This window comes from Papio anubis, chromosome 12 (genome assembly GCF_008728515.1).
Source record: "Papio anubis isolate 15944 chromosome 12, Panubis1.0, whole genome shotgun sequence".
NCBI classification, from domain to species: domain Eukaryota; kingdom Metazoa; phylum Chordata; class Mammalia; order Primates; family Cercopithecidae; genus Papio; species Papio anubis.
The window spans coordinates 37,921,568-37,940,604 of NC_044987.1; the positions used below are offsets into that span (position 1 = coordinate 37,921,568).

Genomic DNA, 19,037 nt, shown 5'->3' on the forward strand with positions numbered 1-19,037 from the left:
ATACCTAGGCAAGATTAATATGACTTTCCTACTTAATATAAATCTTTTGATTAGCTGCTGAATGGACTATTCTTCAGGATTGCTATCTAACTGCAAGAAATAATGCTGTTTATCATCTAGTCCTGAAAGCAGTTGACCACATCTGGATATTTTTGTACTGTGAATTCAGAAACCATGAAATATAAATGTGCTACTATCAGCAGTGAGCAGAAATCAAATGAGTAATGTTGGTTAGACAACCGAAGTGGTTTATATTTCCTTTACATTCCTGATATTTTAGTTAAATACAAAAGACTATTAATGTTACAGGCAGGGATATTTTTGGCAGTCAGACTTCAAGGTGAATAAATTCAGGAAACATAATTAAGGATTTCTAATATTTCATGTTTTTTCCTTCCCCCCTCCCCCGCCAGGATTTTTAGACCAGAATGACAGTTACTCTGAGAGACACTACAGCAAAACGTAAGGCAGTTGTCAAATGCTCATCACCCACATATGTCCCTGGATATTAAACTGAAGTCAAATTTTATGAGACTGTCACCTGACAGGATTTAGGCATGTTTGTTTATTTTTCCCATCTTGTATTGTCTATAATAGGATATATGAAAGATTGTCTATAAGCAAATTTATGATGGAGGCACTATTTTGCTCTACTAACAACTTATTAAACTTAGTAATTTTTGGCAAAAAGCAACATGTGACTAAGAAGTAATTAGACCATTTTGCTTATTCAGGCCATAGACTGTTTCTGAATGCAGTTCTGAGAAAGGATTTTAAAAGTGATCTCATATATTCATTCTTTCTTTCATTTATTTCAAGAAGTGCCTACCACTGATACAGGTTCTAAAACTTTTCAATCTAAGTGCTAGGCCCTTGGGCTTTTTTCTTTCAGAGGCAGAGGAGCGAGTATTGTCTTCAACTATCATAATTGCTTAAACAGAGCAGTGGAACCTTCTAAAGTCTTCGAATCCCACCCCCACTCCCAAACACACACATATACTCATTGTGACATTATAGGATAGCATAAAATAGAAATTAGAAAATCTACTTAATATCTTAAGTAGATTTTATATGTAGATTTATCTTAACAATGCAACCTAATTATAGAGACTACAGCAGCAGAGCCAGTGGAGATAGTAGGATTGTTTGTCCTGACTGCCCAGTTAACTCCAGTCTGATCAAATGACCTTCTGAAGTTAATAAGAGTCCATACAGCTTTCTCACTGCTCAATTTTATAAATCATTTCCTGAATTACTCCTGCATTTGGGAAACTCCTGAAATCTTGCTTTATCTTCCCTTTTCAAGGCTGTAATCGTATTTTACATCTGATGTGGCTTCTCTGACCCATAATTCTTAGAAAGGATCAGCACTTGCCTATAGATGCAATTGCTTTTTCTACTCCTTTGAATTTCCATTTTTCTTAACAAAAATTAACCATTGTCCATTGTCTATCATTCATTTATTCAACAAGTAAGAAGTGAGTGCTTACTGTTAGGTTTTGAAGGGAAGATGAGGGTTAAAGAAAGACACAGAGAGGGGGCAGCTGAAACAGCAACACAGGTATATTGCAGACACCTGCGGAAGTTGGGAGCCAACTTATGGCCAGACAGAGCCCACCACCGCTTACAGGCTGGGGTACTTAATGGATCTGAGTGGGAGAGATCTGGGCCATATGGCTTGCTGCCCGGCAGAATATTGTAAGATGTTTCCATGATGAGGCAGTTCTGGCCCTTGTTCTTCCAGAACATGGTGTTTCTTTGCACTTTATCCCAACAGAATATCATAGGGATGTTTCTTTAGTTGAGCCTTTGCCCAGTAGAGTATGATAAGAATGTTTCTTCAGTTGGGCCTTTGTCTGCCTTGTGGTCAGGTGGTTAGGCAAGATGTTTCTCACATCCTGAACCTCGGTGAAATGTTTCACTTTGGCCAAGGTCTGCAAAATAGCAGGGGGGGTGCTTACAAAATGTTGCAGTCTGGACTAACATTCTTGCCTTCTACTTTACTATAAAAGAAAGATGAGAGTTATTAATTATCTGGCTGCTTCCTGCTGAATAGGGGCACTGTAGTCAGGGTTTGGGTTTTGAAGCAGTGTGTCTTCAGAGTTGTTTTGCTGGAGGCGCTGATGTCAGACTTGGTGAAGAAGGATGGTATTAATGTGTTTCTAGGTGGCTGTCTGGACAAGGGAGTTCAGTCTTTGGGAGATAACGCAGGATATAAAGGTGAGTACACAGGGGCAACTGTTAGTATTATGAGGGAAGAAAATTAAGGGCTCTAAGAAAGGTGTTACCAAGCATCCACTTTAGAAAGAATGACCCTTGCCACCAAGAGTTAGTAATCCGATGTTGGATTTCTGCAGCCCTGTCATGGAGCCTTAGGGCCGCGTCATGAATAATGCTGGATTCATTAACATGAAGACAGCATTGTTTTTGGAAGTATACACATGTATCCCCCTTCTCAGCGATTAACAGGTCTAAAGCCCTTTGGTTTTGAAGGACGACTCCCGCAAAGGAGTCTATCTGCCTTTGGAGGCTTATAATGGAAGTATGCATGTCCTCTAAGGTATTATAGAGAACTGTAGAGATTTTGTTATATAAGGGAGTTGAGGGTGATATACCTGCGATTGCCAAGTGCAGCAGAGACGCTTAATCCTGTTACCAGAGGAATGAGATGTAGAGCCCGCTTAGTGCATGTAAAGGAAGATGAGACAGAAGCTACTACAGGAACCTGGATGGTCTGGTTGTTTGGTAGGAGGTTAATGTTTGGAGGCTGAAATACTAGGGTGTCTGTTCCTGACCAATTGGCCAGTAGACAGCGATAAGAGTTTGTTTCACACAGGAAAGACTTGGGGTTGACAGGCAAAAGTTGTAAGTGAAGGTAGTGAGCCATGAGAAGGTGGGGTTGAATCCTGAATAAATGTTTGTTCCAACTCCTTGTTTTTCCAAGTTGAATAGTTTGTAGAAAGGGTAGTCCCTGTGAGTGCCTGATAGGGAATGTTGGTGGGGGAGGAGGTGAAGGCTGTTTGGTTTTGGAGAGAGAGAAGGAGATGGGTTTTGGTAACTAATAGCCATTGCGGTTCTGAGGGAATCATGTGCATTTTTTTTTCCCAGGAAGTACCCTTGAGTTTGATACGTGGAGAGTTGCGCCGGCAGAGAGGGACAGGGTTGGTACGAAGTGTTTTATGAAATCCAGCTTGTAACATGTTTCGTTTAGAGGCCATGAAGCAAAGGAGGGTGACATCCCATTGTGTGACAATGTGGGTTTATTTGATGGATTGGGGGAAAGATGTTTAGCTGAGCAAGATTATAAACAGGTTTTGGGAATGGATTGGCTGAGTAGGTGAGATGCAGGTTTATTTTGGACCAGGTTTATGTGGTTAGGTTAACAGGAAGGGCTGTGATCTGCTGGATTTATGTGGACAAATAAATTTAACAGTTGGAAGAAAGAGGGAAGTGTAACTGATTAAAAGATAGTATGTGAAGTTGACAAAGGGACCCCAACTGCCAAAGCTTGGGGGCGGGGACTTAGAGTATCTAACAGACAAAGAAGACAAAAAGAAAGAAAAAAAAACAAAAATGGAGATTTGAGTAAGAGTTATCGATATCTTAGAAGGTGTCCTGCAGCCGTAACTCCCGGGTTAATGTGAGGAACTGGAGTGGCCTATCCAGGGACACGGGAGGGAATACTGGGAAAGATTTGAAACAAAGTGTGGATAAAAGATTGGAAATTGGAGGCAGAGAATGTCATGGACCAGGGCCTTCTGGGTCGGCAACTTGAATTTTTGTTAAGTGCAGCAAAGAAGAGGAAGAATAATTTGGGGATGAGGAAATTTCCGGAAGTGGAACTGGTGGTCTTTTTAGTTTGGAGTGGTATATCCAGTACGGATAGGATGTTAGCTTTGCCGCCATGAGAGTAGTTAGGATTGCCATGAGAGTAGTTAGGATTACCCGGTGCGGACCCATCCACTTTGGTTGGAGAGGGGAGGAGGAGGAGTCTGCGATTCAGACCCAGTCCCCTGGTTGTAGGGACAGGGAGGAGTGTCTGGAGGATGGGCTTTCAGGCTGGGGCAAGTAAGCATTTGCACACTGTCTTATTAGATGTTGAGTGAAGTATAATGCCGGCCAAGTATCCCATATAGAAGTGGGAGGAGATGAAGGGAGATCCTGGAGGATAAAGGGGCATTGGTAAATGAGTTCAAATGGGCTTAGGCTGAGGGGCTTGTGGGGAATGGCTCACAAATGCGTGAGGGCCAGTGGGAGAAGTGAAGTCCACGTCATCTTAACTCTAGGGAGAGTTTGATTAGTTGTTGTTTTAGAAGGGCATTGGCCTGTTTAATCTTACTGGAAGTGATAGGGAATATGGAAAGCCCATTTAATGTTTAGAGCCTTTGCTAGCTGTTGTTTAACCTGTGAAATAAACATTGGCCCATTGTCTGACTGGATTGTAGAGGGGAGTTCAAACTGGGGGATAGTATGAGTGAGGAGAATAGAAGTGACGGTGTGTGCCTTTTTGGTGGTGGTAGGAAAAGCTTTTATCCAGAGAAGATATTTACCACTGTCAGAGGTATTGGACTCTTTTTATGGGGGGGAGGGGGCATGTGGATGAAGTCGATTTGCCAGTCCTGCCCTGGCAGGTGTCCTCAGGCCTGGTGTGCAGTAAAGGAGGTGATTTGATAGCTTTCTGAGGGGAAGTGTGAGTGCAAAAGGAACATGCCTTAGAAATATTTCTGAGATTAGCAGCCATGGTGGGAGAATGTATATAAGCTTTTAAGAGATGCAGTAGGGGGCAGTAACCAGCATAAAAATTGTTGTTCACTTATAAAAGCACAGAAGTTTTTTGTGACTGGGGTAAGACAATTTTATTATTGAGGTAGAATCATTTTACTTCCTGAAAGATGCCAGTATGGGTGACTGAGATTTGTTCCTCTTGGGCATATATAGAGTGTATGTTGGAAAAAAAGGGCAATAATGATGGGGTTTTCAGGGCTGCCTGCTGGGCTGCTGAACTTGCTAAAAACTTTCCCTTGTTTATGGCATTTGTAGCCTTTTAGTGTCCTTTACAATGGATAATGGCAGCCTGTGGTGGTAGTTTAGCCTCCTCCAGCAGCTTGCATATGAGTTTGCCATTTCCTATGGGGGTTCTTTTTGCAGCTAGAAAAACCCTTTCTGGCTAGCTTAAGGCACGAGAGTGTAGGATGTGGTATGTATATTTGGAATTCATGTAAATGTTAATTCTCTTTCCCTTTGCTAGGGTGAGGGTCCTGGTTAGAAAAACTAGCTTCACCTGTTGAGGGGTAGTATGAGGTGGGAGAGCATTGGATTTTAGGAGTTTATTTTTGGCAATGATGGTGTAGCCAGCTGCTGGACATGGCTCCCTAAAAGAGCTTCTATTAATGAACCATGTAGGGGTTCCCTGCAAAGGGGCTTCCAAAATGTGTCTAAGAGGTCCAGGCAGGAGCGAGAGAGGTCAGAGTTGAAGGTGTTTACAGGGAGAAGGATTGCCAGGTTGAGAGCTTTATATTTCTGGAACGTGATTTCGAGGGTTTCCTATGAATAAGGCATGTATCTGCTGTAAGCAGGATGGTGAGAGAGATAGAAGAGATTGATGGCTTATGAGGTTCTGTAGGTTATGGGAAGATGCATTACACATAGTAATGTGTTGTTAGAAAGTGAGTTTCTGTGCCTCTGAGGCCAGCAATGTGGCCACACCTAAGATTTTTAGGCACAGTGGCCAGCCTTGAATGAGAGTCCGGTTGTTTTGAGAGGTATGTAACGGCTTGTGGGGCATTGCCGTATGTTTGGCAGAGTAGCCCATAAGCAAGGCTTTGGTCAGAATGTACATACAGAGTAAAGGGCTTGGTGGCGTTGGGCAGTCTCAGTACTGGGGCCATTAAAAGGGCATTTTTTAAGTTTTTTAAAGTGGGAGTTGATGGGGCAAGCTGGGTTCAGGGATTTTAGGATGGGCCCATGTGAGGCCATGTAGAACGGCTTGGCCAGCAACCTCAAGTTGGGAATCTACAGCTGGAAGTATCCCACAAGACCCAAGAAGGAGAGGAGGTCCTCCTTTGTGTGGAGAAGGGGAATGTCCCAATTTAGCTCATTTCATTGGGTTGAGATGGCCTGAGAATTAGGGGTTAGAGCAAGCCCAAGGTAAGTGACCTGGGTTTAGGCTACCTGAGCATTTGTGGGTGAGACCTGATATCCTTGACTATGGAGGAAATTTAACAGCTGAGTGGTGTGTTGGAAGGACAGGTTAAGGGAGGGGCTACAGAGAAGGTTATTGATATATTAGAGGAGGGTGCTAGGAGTAAGGGGAAGTTCAGCTAGATTCTTGGTGAGGGCCTGTCTGAATAGGTGGGGACTATCCTGGAACCCCTGTGGAAGTATGATCCATGTTAGTTGGGAGGATGTGTATTAGGATTTGACCAAGTGAAAGCAAAAAGACTGTGGGAAGTCAAATTTAGGGGAATAGTGAAAAAGGTGTCCTTTAGATCCAATACAGAGAAGTGTGTGGTAGATGAGGGAATATGGGAGAGTAGAGTATATAGTTGGGGACCACCAGATAGAGAGGCCTAGCTAACAACTTGGAGATCCTGGACCAAGAGCTATGACCTGTCTGTCTTACTGACAGCTAGGATAGGGGTGTTGTGGGGAGAGTTGACAGGCTTTAGAATTTGAGCTTATAAAAGTTTACAGATAATAGGTTTGAGGTCCCTAAGGCCGACTGGGTTAAGGGGATGTTGAGACTGATGAAGGAAAATGGAGGGGGTTTGGAGGGTTTTGTGACTGGGATGTGATGTGTGGCTATTGTGGGTTTAGAAACGTTTTGAACTTCAGGATTAACAAAAGGTAACAGGGTGGATAATGAGGATGAGGGGAAGGAGAGGGAAGCATCTGGGCGGCAGAGTAAAATAAAAGGGGTGGAATTGCAGGAGGCAAATCAAGAAGGGATTTACTTTCTATGTCCCGCCCCAAGATAGGGGTAGGACACTGAGGAATAATCAGGAAGGGGTGGGTGAAGGGGGTATTGAATAGGTTGCATAATAGAGAACCAGTCTGTTTGTGCCTAGAGGGGATTCCATTGACTCCCACAAATAGAGATAGAAGAACTGAGGAGGGGTTCAGAATATTCTGCTAAAACTGAGTAACTAGCCCCATATTTAATAGGAAAAGCACAAGCTTCCCAGAGACTGACAGTGTTACCCTGGGTTCCGAGGTGGTGATGGCAGTGGGGGTGGTGGATTCCAGGCCCCATCGGTCTTCAGTTAGAGGTGGTGAAACGGGATGAAGAGTTTCGCCGAGCAGTCCAGTGACCAGTGTTCCTTGATACCACAGATGGGGAAAGGTTTTGAGGGTGTCCTGGGATTAGGGCAGGCTTTTGCCTAGTGACCCTGTTGGCCACACTTCAAACAGGCTTCCAGCGGAGTTTGTTGCAAGGTTGAGGATTTTTGTATGCATTGGGAACCCTGTTGAATGGCAGCTGCCAGCATCTGGGGTTTAGCCTGGTCCCTTTTTAGCTTTTGGGTTTTCAGTTTTTCCTCTCTATTGTTAAAGACTTTAAAGGCCACTTTGATTAAGTCTCTTTGGGAGATTTGAAGGTCATCCTCCAGTTTTTAAAGTTTTTTTTTTTTTTTTTTTAAATTTCTGGGGCTGACTGGGAAATTAAGTGTAAATGAAGGTAGATTCTGCTCTTACTGGTATTAGGGCTTAAGGTGGTACATTTAGTCATGGCCTCTGAAAGGCAGGAGAGGAAAAGAGCAGGGGCAGCTTTGTTCATGCCAGCTAGGAGGCATGATATTATATGCTCCTGTTTCTGTCTGTCTGTGGAAATTGCCTGATAATCCCAATTGGAATTAGTTCTGGGGAGAGCTAGGGTCCCTATTGGGTTATGGGCAGCCTCTTGTTGGTGGAGGGTGTTTGCATGGGCCTAGGCAGCTATGCAGATGCATTCCCTGTGCTCTAGGGTGACGGTGGAGAAAAGCATGACAAATGTCATGACAGGTAAGGTCATAAGATTGAGTGATATTTAGAAATTCCTTGCAGGAGGTGCAATTTGTGGGGAAAAAGCCGAGCTTCTTTTCAAGCTGGGAGAGGTTGGCTAGGGAGAAGGAAACATGAACTCGGATTATGCCTTAGGCCCCCCTCAAGGGGAGGACTTTGGAGGACTTTTGGGCATGTGCCTGGTTTTTGGCAAAAGGGGGTTGAGTGTGAGACCTGGTATGCAGTGGAGAAGGAGGGGGGCAAAGGGCAACAATAAGGGAGTGGAGGAGCAACAGCTGAAGGAGAAGGAGGATGGGATAGTGGTGGAAGGGGTACTGAGGGAGGGGTTTGTTAGCCAGGTTGAAGTTAGAGGAGGAAGGCTTGTTTGGAGGAGGAGATGCTTTTGCAGGATTTTTGTGGAAGAGGAGGATTTTAAAAGGTGAACGGGACTGGCAGAGAGACAGCCACAAACGGAGATAAGCAAAGCACCTCAGATCATTTACCATTGCACTGGAGGAAGTTTTTAGATTATGTTGAATTTGGAAATTGAATGTTTTGTTGTTTGGCCATTGACTATTAATGTCCAGTTTACATTGAATCTAGGCCACATTACAGAGAGAAGTACAGAGGCAAGTAAGGTGCTGAGTTTTAGTGGAGTCCATCAAGCCCTGGGCTCGGAGGTCCTGGATGAGACATACAAGAGAAGTGAATAAAGCATTCACTCGATTTTAATGGAGTTCACCAAGCCCTGGGCTTGGAGGTTCCAGATGAGAACATCCGGAGTGGTGTCTCGAGCTGGTTTTGAAGAGCCTTGCCCCAGCCAGAAGGGCGAGAAACTTAGAGGAGGGGAGTGAGTACCCCAATTCCTCCTGCTAGAAGGGAAGTGGGAGAGACAGAGCATCCCCGCAGCTCTTCGCGTTTCCCTGGAGACCGGAGTGGCCTGAGCGGCCAACATTGTGAGGGCGTCCCCTGAGAAGGCAGGTCACGGTCACCTGATGACCAGGGAGACCTCTCACCCAGCGCTGGGATTTTCTGTCGACCGGCAGAAATATAAGAGGAATCCAGACAGGAGGAGAAGGAGACTCGCCCACTAATTGGTGACCGGTTTTGTTTGTGATGTCCAGCAATGGGTGTCATCCTTGTTGGAGCTGCCCAGAAAGGGAAAGGAAGGAAAAAGAAGATGGAGAGTTTGATCAGGATCTGGAGGTTAGCCCAGGGCCCAAGAAGAAGACAGAACAAGGGAAAAGGGCTGCGAACAGGGAGTCCACTCAGGACCTGGAGGCAGGTCCGGGTCCCGTTTTTGCTGCTTGCTGCTTTCCAGGTAGCAAGAGAAGACTTGAGCGTTAGAACCTAATCCCCTTCCCTGGTTTCGGCACCAAAATGTTAGGTTTTAAAGGGAAGGCAAGGGTTAAAGAAAGACACACAGAGAGAGGGCAGCTCAAACAGCAACACAAGTATATTGCAGACACCTATGGAAGTGGGAGACCAGCTTAATGCCGGAGCCCACCACCGCTTACAGGCTGGGGTACTTAAAGGTTTGAGTGGGAGCGGTCTGGACCATATGGCTTGCTGCCCAACAGGATACTGATAAGATGTTCCCATGATGAGGCAGTTCTGGCCCTTTTGCTGGTGGAACATGGTGTTTCTTTGCACTTTCTCCCAACAGAATATGATAGGGATGTTTCTTTAGTTGGGCCTTTGTCCGACTTGTAGTCAGGTGGTTAGGCAGGATGTTTCTCACAGCGGGAACCCCCATGAATGTTTCACTTTGACCAAGGTCTGCAAAATAGCGGGTGGTTTACAGAATAGTGCAGTTTGGACTAACACTTATTATGTGCCTGACACTGATCTAAGTGTTAAGAATACAGTAGAGAACAAGACAGAGAGGGAGCCTGCTCTCATGAAACTGACATTCTAAGAGGGAGATAAATTCAAATCAAGTAAACATAAGCAGATAAGATCATTTTAAACAGTGGTAAGCTTTATAAATCAAAGCAAGCATGAAATGACTGACAAGTATTTTTCTAGATTAATTGGGTAGTCGAGGAAATCCTCTGAATAGAGGACATTTGACCTGAGTCTTGATGTTCAATAGCCAGACCATCCTGCTGGCTCGGGAGAGCTTCTCAAAAGAAACGCACCCAAATCTCACATTGAAATGTCATCTCCAGTGCTGGAGGTGGGGCCTGGTGGGAGGTCATTGGATCATGGGGGGCAGTTTCTCATGGTTTAACACTATCCTCCCTTGGTGCTATCATCACGATAGTGAGTTCTTCTGACATCTGGTTGTTTTAAAGTGTGTGGCACCTTCCCCATCTCTCTCTTCTTTGTGCTCCAGCCATGTGAGCTGCCAGCTCCCCCTTCAACTTCTGCCATGATTGTAAGTTTCCTAAGGCCTCCCCAGAAGCTGAGCAGATGCCAGCATCATGCTTCCTGCACAGCCTGCAGAACCATGAGCCAATTAAACATCTTTTCTTTATAAATTACCCAGTCTCAGGTATTTCTTTATAGGAATGTGAGAATGGACTAATGCAGAGGGATACATATATATATATATATATATATATATATATATATATATATATATATATCTTCGTTGAAAATGAAAATGACAATAGACATAATACATATAAACATAATAGCAGAAGCATTGGTGAAAAAGACAATTTTTCATAAAAATGAAATTACAATGAATTACTATGAAAAGAAGACATAAAGAAAAAGGTGCCTCATTTGTCATTTTTAAATAATATCTCGGCCGGGTGCGGTGGCTCAAGCCTGTAATACCAGCACTTTGGGAGGCCGAGACGGGCGGATCACGAGGTCAGGAGATCGAGACCATCCTGGCTAACACGGTGAAACCCTGTCTCTACTGAAAAATACAAAAAACTAGCCAGGCGAGGTGGCGGGCGCCTGTAGTCCCAGCTACTTGGGAGGCTGAGGCAGGAGAATGGCGTGAACCCGGGAGGAGGAGCTTGCAGTGAGCTGAGATTCGGCCACTGCACTCCAGCCTGGGCGACAGAGCGAGACTCCGTCTCAAAAAAAATAATAATAAATAAATAAATAAATAAATAAATAAATAATATCTCATCATTGTAGCAAATCTGAAAAAGGAAAAGGGAAATATATATTTTTTTAAATCATAACTAATCCCACCACTCAGGAACAACCACTGAGAATATTTTGACACCCTTCCATCTAAGTTTTTCAATTCTGATTATATTTGTACATAGTTGAATCAATATATATCATTTTAAAATTATATAAATTTTAATATCAGATTTTTTCTCATTATAAAGGAAATTATGTTTGTAGCTGCAAAATTCTAAGCTTACATAAAACTGTATAAAAGGTAAAATAAAAGAAACTCAGGAACGCATCACTCAGAGATTTCTATGATAGCAATTTTCTTATTCCCTTATATTTCATGAATGTGCATGTGTGTGTGTTTATGTGGATGTGGATGTTTGTGTTTGTGTTTAATCTATGAGATATTATATCATACATCCTAATTGTAGGCAGTTACTGTAGGAATATTCAAAAATCCTTATTGGATTATTATATAAAGAAGAGTTTAGTAAAAAAAAAATTGCTTGGCAGGGCACAGTGACTCACGCCTGTAATCCCAGCACTTTGGGAGGCCAAATCAGGTAGATCACTTGAGGTCAGGAGTTCAAGACCAGTCTGGCCAACATGGTGAAACCTGTTTCTACTAAAAATACAAAAAATTAGCTGGGCATGATGGTGGGTGCCTGTAATCCTAGCAATTTGGGAGGCTGAGGCAGGAGAATCGCTGAACCTGGGAGGAGGAGGCTGCAGTAAGCTGAGATCATGCCACTGCACTTCAGCCTGGTTGACAGACTGAGACTCCATCTCAAAAAAAATAAAAATAAAAATAATTGCTGTTATTGTGTATTTTCTTAGTCTTTACTGATTAAAATCTTCTATATAAGATACAAAAAAATAAACAAGAAAAATACTACTCTAGTTGCTTGGCAAGTTGCACAAATTGTGTGGCTGTAGACATCACTACTCTTAAAGAGCTGTGACAGCCATTAGTGCTAACCACCAAATATTTTCTGTATTTGCCTTTCGGGTACATGGTAGTTCACACTTTCTTTCCTCTTTTCTTTTCTTTTTGTGGTCTTGCCACTAATTCTGGCCAATGAATTGTGAAGAGAAGTGGTACACATTATTTCTGAGGACAATTCATTTAGTTGCCAGTACCAAACCCTCCAGGGTTCTCTTTCCCTCTCCATGAGGCTGGAACACCTGCTATGTTCCAGGTGATGGCTGCTATAACAGCCTGGGTCCTGTGGTATGGACACGTGGAGCATAGGCCCTAGACATCCTGTGATGGGCATGGTAGTATGTGTGAGAAATAAACCTTTCTTGTTTTAAGACACTGAGATTTTGGCTTTGTTTGCTACTGTGGCATAACATAGTCTATACTAACTAATACAGAAATTGGTACTGAGAAGTGGGGAGTTGCCATTAAAAATATCCAAAATACGTGACTTTGGCTTTGGGTTAGACAGCATGTTGTGAGAAACACTGGAAGGATGATGCTCCATATTAAGCAATGGCAATGCTTTTGATAAAATAATCACCTGTATTCAGTGGTGTGCTAGAGCTGGTTTATGCCCAAGACAGCTAATTGTGAGTATCTCTTCCCAACTCCAAGTTCTGTGATGTCATGTTGGTAACTTGGATCTGTCATAGTGGAAGAATTTATACCATGAAATTGGGAGCACCACAAATCATGGAGTTTTTGCTTTTGTATTTTCCTGGAGAGCTGGCTATTAAACATTTACCACCACACATTGACTGCAATAATTTATAAAGCTGATCCTGCACCTGATGAACTTGTATTTCTGCGAGACAAATTGGTCCCTCAGACCAAATACAAGCAGCAATGTGTCCCAGCTGCTGTTTGTTGCACTTTGCAAAGTATTAAAAGGAAAAGACGGGCTTAGAATAGAACTGGTTCAGCTGTGAGCAGGAATAACAGAGAATAGAGAGAAAACACAAATTTAGGAACCCATAGAGTTGGAAGAGGCAAGTGTTTCTCAGTCCTGAAGAGGAAAAAATAAAATGGAGACATATTCTGAGAAACAATGCTTAGATAAAAACTCAGTCTAAAAGTACAAAAACAAGGATGTGTCCTTACACTTATTGTTAAAAGTCTCTGATAAAGATGAAATCCAGTAAATTCCTTCAATTGTTCAAAATTGCTCAAGGAAAAAAAAAAGAGAAAAGCCTGAAGTCTGTCACTCCTTCCAAGTCCAAAATATATATGTACATATGTATATACTCACATACTGTGAGTATTTCTACTGACAAATAGACTGACTAGAATCAAATAAATAAACAGCCTGCTACGTTTTTCAAACACTTGTAATCCCAAATAAATTAGAGGTCTGTGGAGGAGGAGGCAAAGAAAGAAAAGGAGGAGGAGGAGGGGGAGGAGAAAATAGTGAATCTTCAAGACTTAAAATGACTTTTGGATTTCTAACTTCCTATACAAAAGAAAACAATTGATAAGCAGCTTAACCAAAGGGAAAGCATATTTTCTAATCCCTATTCTAGATATAGTCAAAGAGAATAATAGGAAAGGAAGAACCACAAAGACAGTAGAACTCAGAGCCACAAAGAACAATGGACTGGGGGGCTTCTCCTAGCAGAATCAGAACTGAGAAAAAGAATATTTGTTATCCTCAGAATAGCAGGCCCTTGAAAATTACCCCTAGTAGAATTTACAAATTGCTATGAATCAGTAACTACTGTGAATCTTCCTTACTTTCCACTTCCAAACAAGAATGTTTACTTTATTTATCCTGCTCAATCATTGTATATTAAGTTGGGAGAAACAGATTAATCATTCTTTTTAGTTCACAGATCTATGGATAGGAGGAGCCACCTCTGGACCTAATAAAGAAGTCACTGTGGCTCTGCTTTCACCTCTGCAATATAGAAACCAGCATGAATAATCAAAGATCCTAGACTTTGGTTTGATGTTATGAATGGATAAAACTTTTGTATTTTCTCCAATGGGAAAATAGAGTGAATATGTTTCTTGCAAGAAACAATAAAGCAAATGTTTGGAACCAAATAGGTAGATTGTGATTGTCTTGATTAAGTTCACTGTAGATTTCTAGTTTCCCACTGTCCACTCACAAGTAGAATTATACTACTGGCTTTCATCTGGTTGGATTAGGCTATAAAACTCGATCTGGCAAATAAGTTGTAAATAATAGTAACACGAATCACTTCTGGGCCAGAACACTTACGTGCCTAGACATGACCATCCAAAGGTCATTTTTCCCTCTTCCAGGGTGACTGGCAATGTACCAGTAGTGACTGTTTTGCCAGCCTACATCCTGAAATAGGGTCTTTTCTTACAGAGTCCCCCTTGCCCACCCAAGATGGACATGTGGTATGAGTGAGAAATAAAACTCTATAATTTTAACCTACTGAAAATTAAGGATTATTTTTTACTGCAAGCATCAATTAACATGTCCTTACTGATATATTTTGAATTAAATTCTCCTCCCATAGTATCCCAAATTTGTAAAACCTCTGGCTATTTTAACAAATGTTTTATTAGATTTTCATTCCAAAAAGTGAAGAAATTTCACCTAAATTGTGTTACAACAGATATAGTTGAAAAAAAAAATACATTTCTTAGTGTTATAAAACATGAGGAGGTAGAAGAGGATCAGTTGAGTGAAACACAGGAGGGCCAAGTTTTGCCCATAAAGATGATATTAAGATGTATCCTTGCAGTCCTTCCTTAGATCAGCTGTCTCAACTGTTCTCTTCTTATGTCTATTCCTATATTAAGAACTATGTATTAAAGAACAAGAATTTTTAAGTTATTCTTTTGTTACCTTATCATTTTCAAAAGTATTTCTTTCCTTTTCCTTGCTTTGTAATATTTACATATAAACCATATGGATTATTTCTTTCTCTCTTGTCTTACTCAAGAAGAAACAACTGATAATATAAAAGGTGTACAGTTGTCACTGGATTAGTTCACTGTTAATTTTTGTGTTCTTTGGTCAGCCTGTCTTCTTAAATATTAATACTGAACATAATATATTCCTAAATATATTCAATTCCCAGGATGTAGCATGCTTTCATCCATACTGCCACTGGTTTTAATGAACAGAGGTTGGAATTTCAAATTATAACACAGTAAGATGTTGTAATTATGAAGTTCATGAAAAAAAAACTGTAATCTTCAGAAGGCACTGTTTTCAATCAATTCCTATCCTAAATGCAATCTATTATTTGTGAAAACTATACTTCTTAGAATATAAGAGATCATTGTTAGTTTCTTCCATATTCTGCCTTGTTATCTTCTTAAAGTTGCAGTCTTTTTAAAAAACATAGTAAAATGGTGCATGGGAATACAAAATTATGGGGGAATCAGAGAAATGACAATCTCAAATAGAATATCTTTATAATGGAAGAGCCAGTGCTTAGTTTTCTGGTAGTCACTGGTCCAGATTCTCTGTCCAGGGGCACATTTCAGAATGGAAAAGAAGTAGGTTCTAACATTCTTCAGATAGAAAGTGCTGCTCTGTTTCATGAAGCAAAGCATGTGGCAGATGAAATAATTTTCTTTTTGTTATTATTATGCTTTAAGTTCTAGGGTACATATGCACAAAGTGCAGGTTTGTTACATATGTATATATGTGCCATGTTGGTGTGCTGCATCCATTAACTCGTCATTTACATTAGGTATATCTCCTAATGCTATCCCTCCCCCCTACCCCTCCCCACAATAAGACCCAGTGTGTGATGCTCCCCTTCCTGTGTTCAAGTTTTCTCGTTGTTCAATTCCCACCTATGAGTGAAAACATGCGGTATTTGGTTTTCTGTTCTTGTGATAGTTTGCTAAGAATGATGGTTTCCAGCTGCATCCATGTCCCTACAAAGGACACTAACTCATACTTTTTATGGCTGCATAGTATTCCATGGTGTATATGTGCCATATTTTCTTAATCCAGTCTGTCACTGATGGACATTTGGGTTGATTCCAAGTCTTTGCTATTGTGAATAGTGCTGCAATAAACATACATGCGCATATGTCTTTATAGCAGCATGATTTATAATCCTTTGAGTATATACCCAGTAATGAGATGGCTAGGTCAAATGGTATTTCTAGTTCTAGATCCCTGAGGAATCGCCACACTGTCTTCCACAATGGTTGACTTAGTTTACAATCCCACCAACAGTATAAAAGTGTTCCTATTTCTCCACATCCTCTCCAGCACCTGTTGTTTCCTGATTTTTTAATGATTGCCATTCTAACTGGTGTGAGATGGTATCTCATTGTGGTTTTGATTTGCATTTCTCTGATGGCGAGTGATGATGAGCATGTGTCTGTTGGCTGTATGAATGTCTTCTTTTGAGAAGTGTCTGTTCATATCCTTTGCCCACTTTTTGATGGGGTTGTTGCTTTTTTTCTTGTAAATTTGAGGTCTTTATAGGTTCTGGATATTAGCCCTTTGTCAGATGAGTAGACTGCAAAAATTTTCTCCCATTCTGTAGGTTTCCTGTTCACTCTGATGGTAGTTTCTTTTGCTGTGCAGAAGCTCTTCAGTTTAATTAGATCCCATTTGTCAATGTTGGCTTTTGTTGCCGTTGCTTTTGGTGTTTTAGACATGAAGTCCTTACCCATGCCTATGTCCTGAATAGTATTGCCTAGGTTTTCTTCTAGGGTTTTTATGGTTTTAGGTTTAACGTTTAAGTGTCTAATCCATCTTGAATTAATTTTTCGTAAAAGGAGTAAGGAAAATATCCAGTTTCAGCTTTCTACTTATGGCTAGCCAATTTTCCCAGCACCATTTATTAAATAGGGAATCCTTTCCCCATTTCTTGTTTTTGTCAGGTTTGTCAAAGATCAGATGGCTATAGATATTTGGTATTATTTCCAAGGGCTCTCTTCTGTTCCATTGGTCTATACCTCTGTTTTGGTACCAGTACCATGCTGTTTTGGCTACTGTAGCCTTGTAGTGCAGTTTGAAATCAAGTAGTGTGATGCCTCCAGCTCTGTTCTTTTGGCTTAGGATTGTCCTGGCTATGTGGGATCTTTTTTGGTTCCATATGAACTTTAAAGCAGTTTTTTCCAATTCTGTGAAGAAACTCATTGGTAGCTTGATGGGGATGGCATTGAATCTATAAATTACCTTGGGCAGTATGGCCATTTTCACAATATTGATTCTTCCTATCCATGAGCATGGTATGTTCTTCCATTTGTTTGTGTCCTCTTTCATTTCACTGAGCAGTTGTTTGTAGTTTTCCTTGAAGAGGTCCTTTACATCCCTTGTAAGTTGGATTCCTAGGTATTTTATTCTCTTTGAAGCTATTGTGAATAGGAGTTCATTCATGATTTGGCTGTCTGTCTGTTACTTGTGTATAAGAATGCTTGTGATTTTTGCACATTGATTTTGTATCCTGAGACTTTGCTGAAGTTGCTTATCAGCTTAAGGAGATTTTGGGCTGAGACAATGGGGTTTTCTAAATATACAATCATGTCATCTGCAAACAGGGACAATTTGACTTTTTCTTTTCCGAACTGAATACCCTTGATTTCTTTCTCTTGCCCGATTGCCCTAACCAGAACTTTCAATACTATGTTGAATAGGAATGGTGAGAGAGGGCATCCCTGTCTTGTGCCATTTTTCAAAGGCAATTCTTCCAGTTTTTGCCCATTCAGTATGATATTGGCTATGGGTTTGTCATAAATAGCTCTTATTATTTTGAGGTATGTCCCATCAACACTTAGTTTATTGAGAGTTTTTAGCATGAAGGGCTGTTGAATTCTGTCAAAGACCTTTTCTGCATCTATTGAGATAATCATGTAGTTTTTCTCTGTGGTTCTATTTATATAATGGATTACATTTATTGATTTGCATATGTCGAACCAGCCTTGCATCCCAGGGATGAAGCCAATTTGATCGTGGTGGATAAGGTTTTTGATATGCTGCTGGATTCATTTTGCCAGTATTTTATTGAGGATTTTTGCATCGATGTTCATCAGGGATATTGGTCTATAATACTCTTTTTTTGTTGTGTCCTTGCCAGACTTTGGGATCAGGATGACGTTTCCCTCATGAAATGAATTAGGAAGGATTCTCTCTTTTTCTATTGATTGGAATAGCTTCAGAAGGAGTGGTACCAACTTCTTTCTGTACCTCTGGTAGAATTCGGCTGTGAATCCATCTGGACTTTTTTTGGTTGGTAGGCTATTAATTATTGCCTCAATTTCAAAGCCTGCTATTGGTCTATTCAGGGATTCTACTTCTTCTTGGTTTAGTCTTGGGAGAGTGTAAGTGTCCAGGAAATTATCCATTTCTTCTAGTTTTCTACTTTATTTGCATAGCAGTGTTTATAGTATTCTCTGATGGTAGTTTGTATTTCTGTGAGATCGGTGGTGATATCCCCTGTATCATTTTTTATTGCATCTATTTGATTCTTCTCTCTTTTCTTCTTTATTAGTCTTGCTAGCAGTCTATCAATTTTGTTGATCTTTTCAAAAAACCAGCTCCTGGAGTCATTGATTTTTTTGGAGGGTTTTTTGTGTCTCTATCTCCTTCAGATCTGCTCTGATCTTAGTTATTTCTTGCCTTCTGCTAGGTTTTGAATGTGTTTGCTCTTGCTTCTCTAGTTCTTTTAATTGTGACGTTAGGGTGTCAATTTTAGATCTTTCCTGCTTTCTCTTGTGGGCATTTAGTGCTATAAATTTCCCTCCACACACTGCTTTAAATGTATCCCAGAGATTCTGGTATGTTGTGTCTTTGTTCTCATTGGTTTCAAAGACATCTTTATTTCTGCCTTCATTTCATTATGTACCCAGTAGTCATTCAGGAGCAGGTTGTTCAGTTTCCATGTAGTTGAGCGGTTTTGATTGAGTTTCTTAGTCCTGAGTCCTAGTTTGATTGCACTGTGGTCTGAGAGACAGTTTGTTATAATTTCTGTTCTTTTACATTTGCTGAGGAGTGCTTTACTTCCAACTATGTTGTCAGTTTTGGAATAAGTGCGATGTGGTG

General features: G+C 41.1%; 1 long non-coding RNA gene across 1 annotated transcript; it reads left to right on the forward strand.

Moving 5' to 3' along the window:
- Positions 1 to 392: 392 nt before the first annotated feature.
- Positions 393 to 14,089, forward strand: LOC116269695. Its single transcript, XR_004177393.1, has 2 exons — positions 393 to 2,220; positions 13,869 to 14,089. It is a non-coding gene; the product is annotated as an uncharacterized LOC116269695 (long non-coding RNA).
- The last annotated feature ends 4,948 nt before the right edge of the window (positions 14,090 to 19,037 follow it).